This window comes from Zeus faber (genome assembly GCF_960531495.2).
Source record: "Zeus faber genome assembly, chromosome: 13".
In the NCBI taxonomy this organism is placed as follows: Eukaryota; Metazoa; Chordata; class Actinopteri; order Zeiformes; family Zeidae; genus Zeus; species Zeus faber.
The window spans coordinates 22,270,686-22,284,710 of record NC_137198.1 but is presented as its reverse complement, the minus strand read 5'-3'; positions in this window follow the sequence as shown (position 1 = coordinate 22,284,710).

Genomic DNA, 14,025 nt, shown 5'->3' with positions numbered 1-14,025 from the left:
TCACTGCAAACACTGCACCTGATTCATCGTTCAATTCTCCAATGCTCATTCAGAAACGGCCTTGAAAAAAAAGAAAAGGAAACCAAATCATATGCTGTCAGATAGGCAGGCCAGTAGCCAGGGCTGAGTGGGAGTCCATGGATAGCCATGGATTGTCCAAATTGGCCATTGAAATCCATGCCGCATTTGCCATGGACTCTTTTCAGATGTAGCCCTATGGAAAATTAGGCCTAGAATCTAAAAGTTTATCGATTCATAATTAGGAATTAATAAATAGCAGGAATAGAATAACTTCATAAACAGGATTTTAAAGGTTAAAAACTATGTAGAGGTTTGATATTGCATATTGTGCAATAGCCATAGGACTTCATTATTAAGTTCAGTTGTTGAAATAATTTTATGAAGTAAAATGTATTTTGTTTTCCAAAATACTATGTTCATTTTGCTGGAAATGTTTGAAAGATGTTTTAATTTGAATACTGTGAGAAAAGATTCAAATGAAAAGTTTTGCATTTTGTTTATTTTCTAAGCCAATGAGATCCGAGTTGAAGGTCAGGCGTCAGCAGGAAGTGATCGGTAACATGGATGAGACGTGAGCCAGGAGATGAGACGTTAGAGACGGGGAGAACGAAGATGCAACGAAAGAGAGAAGACATGTTGAGATGAGCTCCATGGCACAGCTATAGTTTACGTGGGTAAAACACACCGTGAAGCACTACAACTGTAAATGTTTATAGACGAACGACTAGTGACTCTTACGAAAGCATTGTTCAGTCCTGTAGTAGTGTTATGGGAAGTTATGTCGGAGAACTCGGACTGAGACGCCGACGTGCATCTGGAAGCCAACTCGGCTGAGCTAGCTTATTAGTCACGGACTTTGCTAAAGTGTTGGAAGCCTTCGAGACGAGTAGTATAATTTCAGTTAGCTGCCGCCTATGGGTATAAGTTTCAATTGCTTGAAATACTGTTTCATTGGAACTGCGTACAATTTGGTTTGGTGGTCACATGACCAAAACTTTTGTGGTAAATACTGAAATACTATTCTTTGTTTATTCATATTCTTGTACAGATGTAAAAATATTTTTCTAAGCAAATAGTTGAACTTATCTGTATTGCAGTTGAATGTTTTATTTGCATTTGATGTTTAATGCATAGCCATAGCCTTTACTTGAAGGTAAGCATTTAATTTAGTATATTGGGTGGCTAAAATACTGAAAGTTAAGTTAAGGGATAATCCTTTAAAAGTGAGTAATTACCTATTAGTCATAATAGTCTTGCTACATAGTAATTAATACACACAGTTAAAAGACAAAGTAAACACACAATAATAGTTGGAGATAACACCTTATTTAAAGAACTTAGTTGCCCCTATTAATTGCCCAGACAGCAAAGGGGTGCTACATAAATGGAGGCACCGCTGGGATTGTTAAGTTGAATTTATTGTTTTATTTGTCTTTTTGGTGTTTACTAACAAGATTATAGGACAAGTAGGTCTTTAATAACAAGATTAAAGGACAAGTACAACTAAGTAAAAACTTAATTGCATGATTAAAGGACAAAGTAAACACACACTAATAGTTAGAAATAACACTTTTTTTAAAGAACTCAGGTCAGTTATCCCTATTAATTGCCCAGACAGCAAAGGGGTGCTACACATAGAAGAGTCATGTCAGGGTGGATGCAGGTCTGGCTTCGAGGTTCCTCTAGGATACCAAAATAATTTATAAATGTTGCGCACTTGCATAGCATAGCATGGATTACATGACATCGACTCCATTTGTGTTGCATGTGCTGTACTTGCCATGTCATCATTGTCTATGTCCCTTCATTTAAGACTTCATTCAGCATGACTGTGAAATCATTGGTTTGGTGGCGTTCAATCTAGGCCCATTTTTGAACTACAATATTAGTTTAAATGGCGTTTATATAATAGGCTTTTTTTCCTTGCATAGTGGTATGTCTAGGATAATCCCCAGGTTGGGTAAAAACCTTTTCGCGTTTTAATAGGCCTGCAAGGTTTTCGATCCCGGGCGCCAAGCCTGACTGTAAAGAAATAAATTAGCCCCCAGCCTTTATTGAGATCCGTCGTTAAAATAAACAATGGCACCACTGTTGCTGGCGACGGCTCCATACAGTACGCCGGACTGCGTTCCATAGCCCCATGCCTCCGCCCCTCCTCCCGGACGACGACAGGTCCGCGCGGCTTCCATCTCACACTTAATTACCATTTCATTTTTCCATTTGCCTCTGGAGCTGGCCCTCAAGGCCCCCTTAAAGCCCTCCTCTCCCTGTTGATGGAGAGGAAGGGGGGGGGGGGGGGGGGGAGAAAGAAAGACAGAAAGAAAGAAAGAAAGAACACAATCAAGGGGGTAGCAGAATTGCAAAATGAATGCTAATGGAGCGGCTCGATATTACTCCTGGAGAAAAAACATTAAAAAAAAAAAGGCATGTGGGTTATAGAGTTGCTTTAAAGCCCTGGCCCAGTTTGAGGAACAATCTGTCATCCCGCTCCCTTATTGGGAGGTAATTTCAATGAGAAGAGGGACATGCAACAGGAAGTCAATCATTGTTTTTCCAGCCTCAGGTTTCAGGTTCCACGTGCATATTTCATCCTCAGCTCACATTGAATAAATGCATACCTCCCACCGAATTTATTTGAGTGAAGTAGCTTGAGGGATTGGCAGAGGCTGCTCAGGATTGGTTTTGATTTATATCTTTAAGATAAGACTAAGCCACAGCACATGCAGTGTAAATGTGCAGCTGTAGGGAGGCAGAAATAGGATGAGAGATAAGGCTATTTACATCTGAATTAAATCTGACTGAATTTGATTTAGTGAGACCATGGGTACAACTCACATTATTGGAGTCTAAGTGAAAGTTGATCACTCTTACTTCTATCTGAGTCAAAGCGATCGAATGCGGGAGCACACAAAAATACAGGGATGACGTCAAACAGAACGTGCAAATTGAAATGACAGGAAATCGTTTTCCGTTTTGCAAATTACAAGCGTTGACTTCAGATATGGCCGGCAGTTGTATTATTCTGTCCCCATAGTAACCACAGCACTTAATCATAACACAAACAAAGGTCTGTGCTATGTGAGGCACGATTTGATTGCAAACGATTCGTACGTAGTGAACAAATCTTTCAAATGACTCAGGCGTCGGAAGTCACTCAGTTAGCGGCTACCCTCGCTTCTGGAACGTCTCAAGCAGCCCAGCAATGAGCCCGACAAATTCATTATATTTCAAATTAGTGAGTGGCCGACCAAGAGCGTGAGTGAACTGAAAATAATGTCCTTTTTGTTGAGGATTAAATAGATTTGTCACAGAATTTGATATATTTCATTGTGTGTATGATTCACATTTACATTCAAGCAAAATAAATAATTATGACCGAATGAAATGATTATTGTGAGACAACCGATTTTGACTCGTCTGACTCTCGTTTATCATTCAGGAAATCCTCCCTTGCTCACCGTGCGTTACACGAACTGAACCACACAAAGACCTCTGAAAATTGACTCAGTGACTCATCAAGAACCGAATCTCACAAAAGAGCCGAAACTTTCATCCCTAATATGTACGTATACGTGACCTATATCTATTAATACAAAGATTTGAACCACGGACTCCAAAAGCACAAGAAACAAGTCAAATGTCATCAAAACTAGGAAATCCGACTTTCCAACATAATGTAAAGTACTTACTATGTTACTTTCCACAACTTTAATCGTCTCCATTTTGGTATCATCGATGTTCATTGGACTGTTAAGGCAGCTGCATTGAACCCTGAACAGGCATACGTATTTACTTTGAGGGAATTGTCCAACTTGCTGTGCCACCCCCCCCCGGATCCTCCCAACGGATCCTTGAAGGGATCGCTGGGAGGAAGATTGAGCGGTAATAGAGCCCGGTGAGGGCGACAAGTCCTGCAGTCCTCCAGATTCAAGACCTGAGGGGGAGGGGTGCAGGAGCCCTTTGATGAATGGGTGTAAGGTGTTGGGAGAAGCAGTGCAGGGTGGAACATTTTGAAAGTGTTGGGAGAGGCCCTGGAGTCTCCAAGGCCTCGTTCCCAGGCCACAGGGAGCTACTCGGGAGTGTGAAAGCAACAGAAGACAAAGCAGCACAGCTTGGGCTTCTGGTTCCGTTCCGTTCCCCCATAAGCCGTTTGGGGGACTGCCGTGCCGCTACACCTCTGTGGACTGAGGGACAAGACAATACTCCCCGGGAAACAAATTTGCACGCGAGCTTGCGCTGCTTGTGCATTTCGAAGTTGAGATAAAGTTACTTTCATGTCGGGAAATAAGGAGAATCGGTTTTATTCGTCTCACAGGTGCGAAGGCACTGAACACACATGCACGCAGGGAGTTGTGACGACCACGAACACACACACGCAGGGAGCGGTGGCTGGAGAATTTCAGCCTCTGCGTTTCTCCCATCAGAGCCGTCCTCCATCCATGACGTGGCCAGGGACAGCACAGGAGAGTGCATGTTTTTTAATTGGGGCCCTTTTCTGTATCGGCGGAGACCCATCCGAGCATGGGGAGAAAATGCAAACCAAGCACAGAAAGGCCCCTAATCGGGTAACCTACCTGAGCTCGGTACCAACAGCGACCCAGGCGGGAATTGAGCCCAGGACATGAGGGTGGTCCGATAGATTTGTTTTTGTACTTTCAGGGTTCTCAATATGATACTCAAGGAAAGGTATTGTTACTTTTAGTGGTGGATGAAGTAGTCAGAGCTTATAATTGTAACTTGAGTGAAAAGCGCAAAAGTGCTTTTTACTTAAGTTACAATTATGATAATATATATTAGTTATAATATTAAGTATAGTATAAGTTTAAGTATGTATGTATGTACTTACTTTTTAAAATTTACTTAAAGTAATTAAAGTAAAATCACTTGTCATATCAAGCATAAAGTGCCATCTAATCCTGATTATGATTTACAAAATATTTGTGTAGGTGGAGTTATAGTAATAAGTAAGTTATAAGTAATGAAGGCATTGGACTGAATCATTGATGAGCAATTCTAAATCAGCAGCCGAAAACCAAAAGTGGGAGTTTTCATTGGTCTGTACAAAGGGCTAAAGTGAAGATTTTTGATTCTAAAATCTTTTCAGTGAAAAGGAATTCCTCCATGAGAGCTAAGTACTCTTTGTACTCTATTTTCTCAGTAAGTCTCTGAGAAAAAATGTAATGGTTACTTTTCACCCCACCAGATAGATAGATATTAGAACATAGAATAATACATACACACACACACACACACACACACACACAGACACAAACACAATAAGCTGAGTGTGCAGAATTCAGGCCGGATCAAAACAGTTAAACGGTGATATTACACGAGGATACCGTTTGAGATCTGATGCTCCAGATTCTCTTCGAATAAAGAGAATGAGTCGCACTCACATGGCGGCCATTTCCAGCGGAAATCCTACTGATGGGGAGGTAAGCAGAAGGTAGGCACAGAGAGAGAGCAATTAATCTATCTCTAAGGTCAGATCGATGAACATGCTGAGAGTGTGCGTGAGTGTGTGAGCCTCGGCCCCTGATTGTGCTTCCAAGCACAATGACAAAATCAATTCTCGCCTCTGCCCGCCCCGGCCTCGTGCACTCACATTGACATCAATTTCAGAAGTGGCGTCATGTTTCCCAGTTTCAAATTCCAGCCCCAAAAATTTGCTAAATCAAGTGTGTGTAATTGGATGTGTGCGTGTTTGCAGTGGGACCGCGGGTTCCGCCAGCGCATACAGTTGGTGTTTTGAAACATTTGGAATGAGTACCCCGGCGGCAAAAAAAAAATGCGAGGGGATTCGGGAGGTACGGCGATCATTCTTCGGAGAGCTGTTTAAACAGGGATCAATGAGAATATCTTGATTTTTTTTTTTCGGCCTGCAGGGAAACCCTCCGCCACCCCCTTTCCCCGTCTTTCATCTGCCCGGAATAAGAAATGAGTCCACCGCGGTGATTCCAGGGCCTCGCCGGTCGAGGCTGCCGAGAAGTGGATTTCAACAAATTGAAGCTACTTTCGTCCTCCCCGAAGGAAAACATCTGCGTTGTCCCATCAAATAATCCCTTCCAAGCTTTTGAAAACTATAGTGGTGGTGGTTTTGTCATGGACAAGCAAAAAAGTATTTTATGTCCGCAGGTTGTATTGGGGTCGGGGGGGGGGGGGGGGGTTGTATTTAATTCAGCCCCCCTACAATCTCACCATATGCTGATGAGTCTGTGTTATGTATGTTTAATGATGCAATGCTACCGTCGCTGTCCGAGCAGCTGCAAGTGCTTATTCATGAGCCCTTGAATTATCAGAGTCAGGACGCCGCAGGATTCACAACGCTGCCCCCCTATTGTAGTTTATTGCCACAGTTGCACGGATGCAGATTAGGTCTAGTCCGAGACTAGATCCCACTTTTAATCTGGACCAACTGAAATGGCCTTTCTCGGTCATGGTTTGAAATAGTCCCAGACTTGCTTTAGTCTTGGCTTAAAAAATCGGATTCCCAGAAGAACGATTGGAGCTAATCTAGGTATATGTGAAGGCTTAAATACATTTTTGGGATTAATGGATGTGGGCCTCCAGGTCTACCTCAACAAAATGGATTATCAGGACTAAGACTAGCATCAAGACCTGACAGAAGGAGCTGACTAGTCCTTCATGGCCTTGGTCTAGGACTTCCCTGTCTAGAACTTATTCATGCTTAGTCAAGCACGTTTCAAAAAGGCATTTTCTTTTAATTCTGGATTAATTTTAGTAGGAGTATCTTCGTCCCGATTTACGGGAAAGGAAAATGACAATGAAATGTATTTTATTTGAGATGCCCCCTGCCATTTAAGCGTCTTCATCTTCAGTCATTCTTATCTTCGCAGACAAAAACAAACCCCGTTCAGGTTAAGTGTATGCACTGGCGTACACACACACCATACAGAATGCCAGTTTACATGAGTCTCAGATAGTTCAGGGGGAGTTTGGCAATTAATTATTTAAAGTCTAATATCTCCAGACACCAACTCCAAAGTATCCTTGCTTCTCACACCAGAGGGCACCTGTAATTGATTCGCCCCAGACACTGAATATATTTCCATACTGTATTAGAGCGATATCGCCAAGTGCCAAGGTAAACAGAAAAAGAAGAAACGCAAAGACAGTTCGAACACTAATAGGGATTTGTTTGAGGCGAAATGGATAAATAATGTATGCCAGACAAAAAGACTGACCCTTCTTTCATTAATCATGATGTGAGACTGTTGTAATGTGACTCCGTCGGTCTCATCTGCTGACAAACCTGCGAGCCCGATCCAGCGACTGCACGGCTGGCGGGGTCGGAAAAAACCGTGGGACGTTGTTTCTAAATTAAGCTATCGGGAGAAATGACGCAAAGGACTTCAATTAATCAATTTGCATCCATCTGTTCAGCGAGCGCAGAAATTATGGACGCTCGTCGTAGATGAAGTCAATTATAAACTCCATCCATCAACCTGCCAGACTCCTTCCCTTGCACTTCTGAGGTGAAAGACGCCGCAGTCATGGAGGTGAAACATCGTCGCACTCGGCTTGTTTAGCCACCGTAATGTTGACTGAGCGCTGGCGTACGGTCTCAGCGTCAAGCAGTTTTCCTAACAATGATTCATTAACACAATTAATCATAAACGGTAGATTTAACTATTGCTTTTCCACTAAAGATGAATCATAAAGATTAAAGATCCATCAATGATCGATGATGAGAGGCAATATGGAACTGACGCAGTGACTGGGGTAGTTTTAGTTGTTTTAGCAGCATGGCAGTTTGAAAGCTATAAAAACAAAACATATGTTTTGCTTTTATATTGTTTCTACAGTGTTGCTGTTACATTTTTTTGTCAATGTGTAGTTTGTTTCAGGCTCATTTGATTAGAATGTGTTATTTAACCAGAGTTTAAAATGTTATATGTAAATATATATATATTTTTTTTTTTTCATTTATTATTCATAATTATTTTTTGGTCTATTATTTATGGAAATTAGTTTTTCAGTTTCTTGTCAATGCTTGTTTGGTTTAACTTTATTTTTTTGTAATAAGGATGTTTTATTATTCATAATGTTATATGTAAGTATATTATAGATGTAAGTATATTATATCATTCATTCATCATATCAATGTTTATTATTATTCATATTGTCTTTTTTTTGGTCCATTTTTATGGAAATTTGTTATGTAAATTATTTTATCAAATTTCATTGTGCATTTGTACTCAGTGCTTGGTTTGTTTGAATTTAATATCTTGTTCTATTAGAATGTGTTATTCAACAAAAGTTGAAAATGTCAAAGTTACAGTAAAAATCCAACACAGCTATAGTGTCAATCATAAGTTCCCGTGAAAATCCCTGATGAGGGACAAGTCCAGGATGATAAAGGTGGGGACCCAAGAGCCTTAGCCTTCCCAGTCTACTAGGAAGGCGTTCCCACAGCCTCGCACCCTGATGAGACAGCAGACCATGTAGGCGGGTGCACTGTCAATGAGTCGGGGGCCTGGAAGAAGGCTGAAGCAGGCTCTCATAGACAGGTTTGAGCCGAGAAACATGGAACGTAGCATGGATCTTCGTGGACAAGAAAAGTCTAAGGCAGATCGAAGCATGGTTATTGACCTTGGTGACAAGGAATGGTCCCACGAATCCTGAAGCCAGCTTCCTGCTCTCCACCCGGAGGGGCAGGTCCCGAGTGGAGAGTGAGACATTCTGTCCAGAGTATTGCGGTGCAGGGCGAAGACGTCAGTTGGAGCTGCGCTGGTACTGATCCGAAGAGCGCAGGAGAGTGGAGCACACTTGCATCCAGATGTGCCGATCGAAATGACGCTATTTTATTATTATTCTTATTTTTGTATAAATCATGTAAAAAATTTGATTGGGGCTAATTGAGAGATGTTTTTGTGAACTAAACCCATTTGTCCTTAAGTACTTTTCATATACCTCTCACATCTTACATGTTAACAAATGACTGACAGTTTGTATGAACCGGACGTTTTCTGTAGTGAAAACCGTTATGCCCCGCCTCTTTTATCTGATTGGCTAAGCGACCATAATGTGACATTGACGAGCACTGCTGCTGTTTGGCTCTCGACCAAAAGTTGCAAGGCGAGTCGCACGGCAGGGGAAAGGGGCGATGCATCATATATAGGATTACCGAGGATTTCAAGCAATGCGCTCCAATCGATAATGTTTAGTGAAGGCCCATGTGGCGGTTTCAGATGATCGGAGGGCGGATATTTAAATCGGCAGCTCGGGCATGGCACCGAAATGAGGCAGCAAAATCAGCCTTGGGATTCGGTCCGGTAGATACCGATTGTATAGGAACCAGTACCATGGTGGTACCAGGATTTGGAAGCCAACCCTACATCCCGCGTGTGATTCAAAGTGTGCACAGAGAGGAGGGGCTATTCACAGACGGGTCCGTTGTCAATGTGTTTGTGAGGGAGAGCGAGAGCAGGAAAAGGAGGGGCAGAGGAAATCAATGCGCTGTGCGCAGCTCGATTATGAAATAAGATCTTACCATTTAAAATAACAGAAAAAAACATAGAAAATAGACACATATTGGTCCCCAGGCGTTATAGAAGTGAGGGCTGCCCACTAATCCTGGCTGACCCCTGGAGAAAGGAGAGCTGGGAGGGGAGAAATGCAGCCCCACTCCCTGCGTGTGTGTGTGTCTGTGTGTGTGTGTGTGTGTGTGTGTGTGTGTGTGTGTGTGTGTGTGTGTGTGTGTGTGTGTGTGTGTGTGTGTGTGTGTGTGTGTGTGTGTGTGTGTGTGTGTGTGTGTGGTCATCACCACACCACTGCATGTGTGTGTGTGTGTGTGTGTGTGTGTGAAGTGCATTCACACCTGTGAGACAAATACATTTATTTTTCTTGTTCTTGTTTCTGTTGATATTGTGGCGGGCCTCCGCAAATAAATCATTGTATGGGAAATACTGTTTGTTATGTTATACACCACTCATGATTGTTCAGTCAGGAAAGAAGAGGGCTGAAGCTTGAACATGAGGGAACACTGGATCAGGAAGGACCGGCAAGCTCCCGGAGACCCTGAAAAACGTTCCGGCAACTTGGCTCGGAACCCAGAGTGAAGGAGCCGCCGGGCTGGCTGGAACGGCAGCGGAAGTGGGAGTGGCAGAGGAAGCAGCAGGCATGGCGACGGAACATCTCTGTAGATGTTCGCGGACTGACGCCAGGCTGCACTCAAAACGAGTGGGCATATCCTGCAGACCCCCCCGCAAAGGAGGAGAGTGCCTGTTCGGGGCATTGAATGCTGCCACTTGAGCCATCAGCTGCTGCTGGGGGTTGGAGTCCACCGGGTCATATTGGTCAGATAGTACTGCAACAGCACGACCACAATGCTATGATGTCACATTGCTGATTGGAGGGAGGCCGGTTGGGAGGGGCCGAACTCTAGAAGAGACCGAATCTAGGTTGTGACCCCTTTTCATGTTTTTTGACGGAGTTATTTACTTGAAAGACAAAAGCCACCTGTCTCCCGCGGTATCCTAATTACGTCAACATCACCGTGCTAATTTGTTGCGCTGATTTGAATGTCAGGGGAAAATCGCGAGTACCTTCAAAACTAATGATCTCACACACACAAAAACAAGATTACGATACCGCAGAGGGCCTGATACATTTACATACCAATGTAATGATGTAAATTGGAATTCGGAGCAGCAGTCTAGTCCTTTGAATTGTAACGTTAATTACCATGCAAAAAGTATTTGGAGAAACAAGAGTCAAGCTGTTCTATAGAAATAAAATAATCAAAAAAAAAAAGTTAATTCAACACATTCAAATAAAATAAAATTCCGGCTACTTAAATGTGTTTATACAGTCACCCAATTAAAGCTGCTGGTCTGTGTACTGTATGTGTCATATTCTTCTATATGTCATTTTATATCTGAGAATATCTACATTCAAGATTCAAGATTCAAGATGTTAATTCGTCACATACATATACATACTTTCATACATATATGCAGTGAAATGTAATGCAACGCACCCGGTGATAACACACAATATGTCCAAGGAAAATTATTTATTGTTTATTTTTATATTTGTAAAAATTATTTACTGTTAATTTTGGGTTTATTGTATGTCATGCCATTTTATATCCAAACATTAGGGTCCAAAAACCTATCTCCCAGGTATCTTTCCACTCCCATTCTTTGTTTTTGCTGCTCACTGTTAACAGACCTATTACCTAATGGGATGCTGAAGGCTCTATACCGTGACTCTGGTAATACATTTCATTTAGGTTGCGTTTTAATGTAACAGGGTGGGTGCATTTATATGTAAAGTAGCTGTCCGGCCCTTCCCCACTTGCCGCCAAACAAGTATCCTCATCGCTAAAGGTTTGCGTGATTACCAGAGGCAAGGGCACGGGCAACTGTGCTGTCTTAGGCAGAATTACAACGGGGCTATCAATAACAGTTAGGGTCCGGCTAACAGCTCTGCAGCACTGGAGGAGTCACTTTGAGAAAGTTTGGGCCCTGGTACACCTGACCACACGCTATTGCTCCAAAACACATTGTAACAGTAAGAGTACTGATACTTTAAAAAGATAGTAATTCAAGTATAAGTGGAAATAGTACTCCAACTACAGGGCCTGAGAACAGGGCCATTTCTCACTTTATTGGGGCCCTGTGCAAAATGTTTGGGGGCCACTGTTTTGTGCAAAAATGGTGAGGGGATTCCAAACACTCTAAGGTGGTCTGGGGGCATGCATTTAACATTTTAATGCATCTTTCTGGTGTACTTTTAGATGAAGAGAGACTAGACCTGTGAAAAATGCTAAACTTCTCAAGTTGATCCCATCAATTTAAAGCTACAGAAAATTATAATAAATGGGAAACACTGGGGCTCCCCTACACCAAGAAACTCCTGAAAACTTACAGGATATAGCAAATCTGCATTATAACTCTCCCAAATGTGCATAAATGAGACAGATGCTGCATTTTCCTCAAAATGTTTATTTTAAATGCTAGGAAAAAAATGTTAAGGAATCTAAGGCAAACACTGTAACTGATAAACACTAAACATGTAAAAGTCTCAAAACGTGGTATACCTTTGTTATGTTCAGAAACTTCCCCAGAGGAAAATGTGTTATATTACTTTCAAAAATTGTGAAATTAATGAGAGTTTTGATGTACATCACATTCCAAATTAATTGCAAATGCAAATTATATTTTTCTCAGATTTTAATAAATAGTCGATGCGAAATGACAGTCAGTATAATTTTCAAGTCGTCAACCATTAGGGTATAATTCAAATTTTATTGAACAAGCCTCCCAATGATAAAAGTATTTTTTTCAAAAATAATAAACTCAAAATGTACTGTTCCAAATGATTATGCACAGCAGAGTTTCAAAACATTTTGTAGGTTGTAAAGAAATGAAAATGGTCATTTGTTGAATTTGCAGCATTAGGAGGTCATATTTACTGAAATCAAAAGCTATTTCAATCAAAAACATCTTAACAGGCCAAGTTCCATGTTAACATAGGAGCCTTCTTTGATATCACCTTCACAATTCTTGCATCCATTGAACTTGTGAGTTTTTGGAGAGTTTCTGCTTGAATTTCTTTGCAGGATGTCAGAACAGCCTCCCAGAGCTGTGTTTTGAGGCAAACTGCCTCCCACCCTCATAGATCTTTTGCTTTAGGATGCTCCAAAGGTTCTCAATAGGGTGGAGGTGAGGGGAGGATGGGGGCCACACCATGAGTTTCTCTCCTTTTATGCCCGTAGAAGCCAATGACACAGAGGTATTCTTTGCAGCATGAGATGGTGCATTGTCATGCGTGGAGATGATTTTGCTACGCAAGGCCCGGTTCTTCTTTTTGTACCATGGAAGAAAGTGCTCAGTCACAAACTCTATATACTTTGCCGAGGTCATTTTCACACCTCCAGGGACCCTAAAGGGGCCTCCCAGCTCTCTCCCCATGATTCTGGCCCAAAACATGACTCCATCACCTCCTTGCTGATGTTGCAGCCTTGTTGGGACATGGTGGCCATCCACTAACCATCCACTACTCCATCCATCTGGACCATCCAGGGTTGCACGACACTCATCAGTAAACAAGACTGTTTGAAAATGAGTCTTCATGTATTTCTGGGCCCACTGCAGCCGTTTCTGCTTGTGAGCATTGCTTAGGGGTGGCCCAATAGTAGGTTTATGCACAACTGCAAGCCTCTGGAGGATCCTACACCTTGAGGTTCGTGGGACTCCAGAGGCACCAGCAGCTTCAAATACCCGTTTGCTGCTTTGCAACGGCACTTTAGCAGCTGCTCACTTAATCCCATGACTTTGCCTGGCAGAAACCTTCCTCATGATGCCTTTATCTGCACCAACCCGTCTGTGCTCTTAATCAGCCACAAATCACTTCACAGTACGATGATCACGCTTAAGTTTTCGTGAAACATCTAATGTTTTCATACCTTGTCCAAGGCATTGCACTATTTGACACTTTTCGGCAGCAGAAAGATCCTTTTTCTTTCCCATGTTGCTTGAAACCTGTGGCCTGCTTAATAATGTGAAATGTCCTTCTTAAGTAGTTTTCCTTTAATGGGGCTCACCTGGGGAACTAATTGTCACAGGTGTCTGAGATTGATTTGAGTGATCCAAAGAGCCCTGAGACACAATACCATCCATGAGTTTAATTGAAAAACAAAAAATGTGATGTTAATTTTTGATGTTTGATTTGATGTTTAATTATGACACTTAAATCCAATTTGCATAATAATTTGGAACGCCATGGATATATTTATAAGAATATAGGACTCAGATCAGTTATAAATCAGTTATAAAATTATTAAAATCCAGAAACAATTTTGTCTATCTTGGCAACCAACAGTTGATACTACTTTAAAAAGATGTGAAAGTAGTAGGCCTACTCTAACTACGGTAGTGGTTGCCGAGTGGCCCCAGGCACCTCTGAACCCATTGTGTTGGTGCTGTAGGTTCAGTGCAGCTGAACATTCCGGCGCGAGTCATTACACTTCGT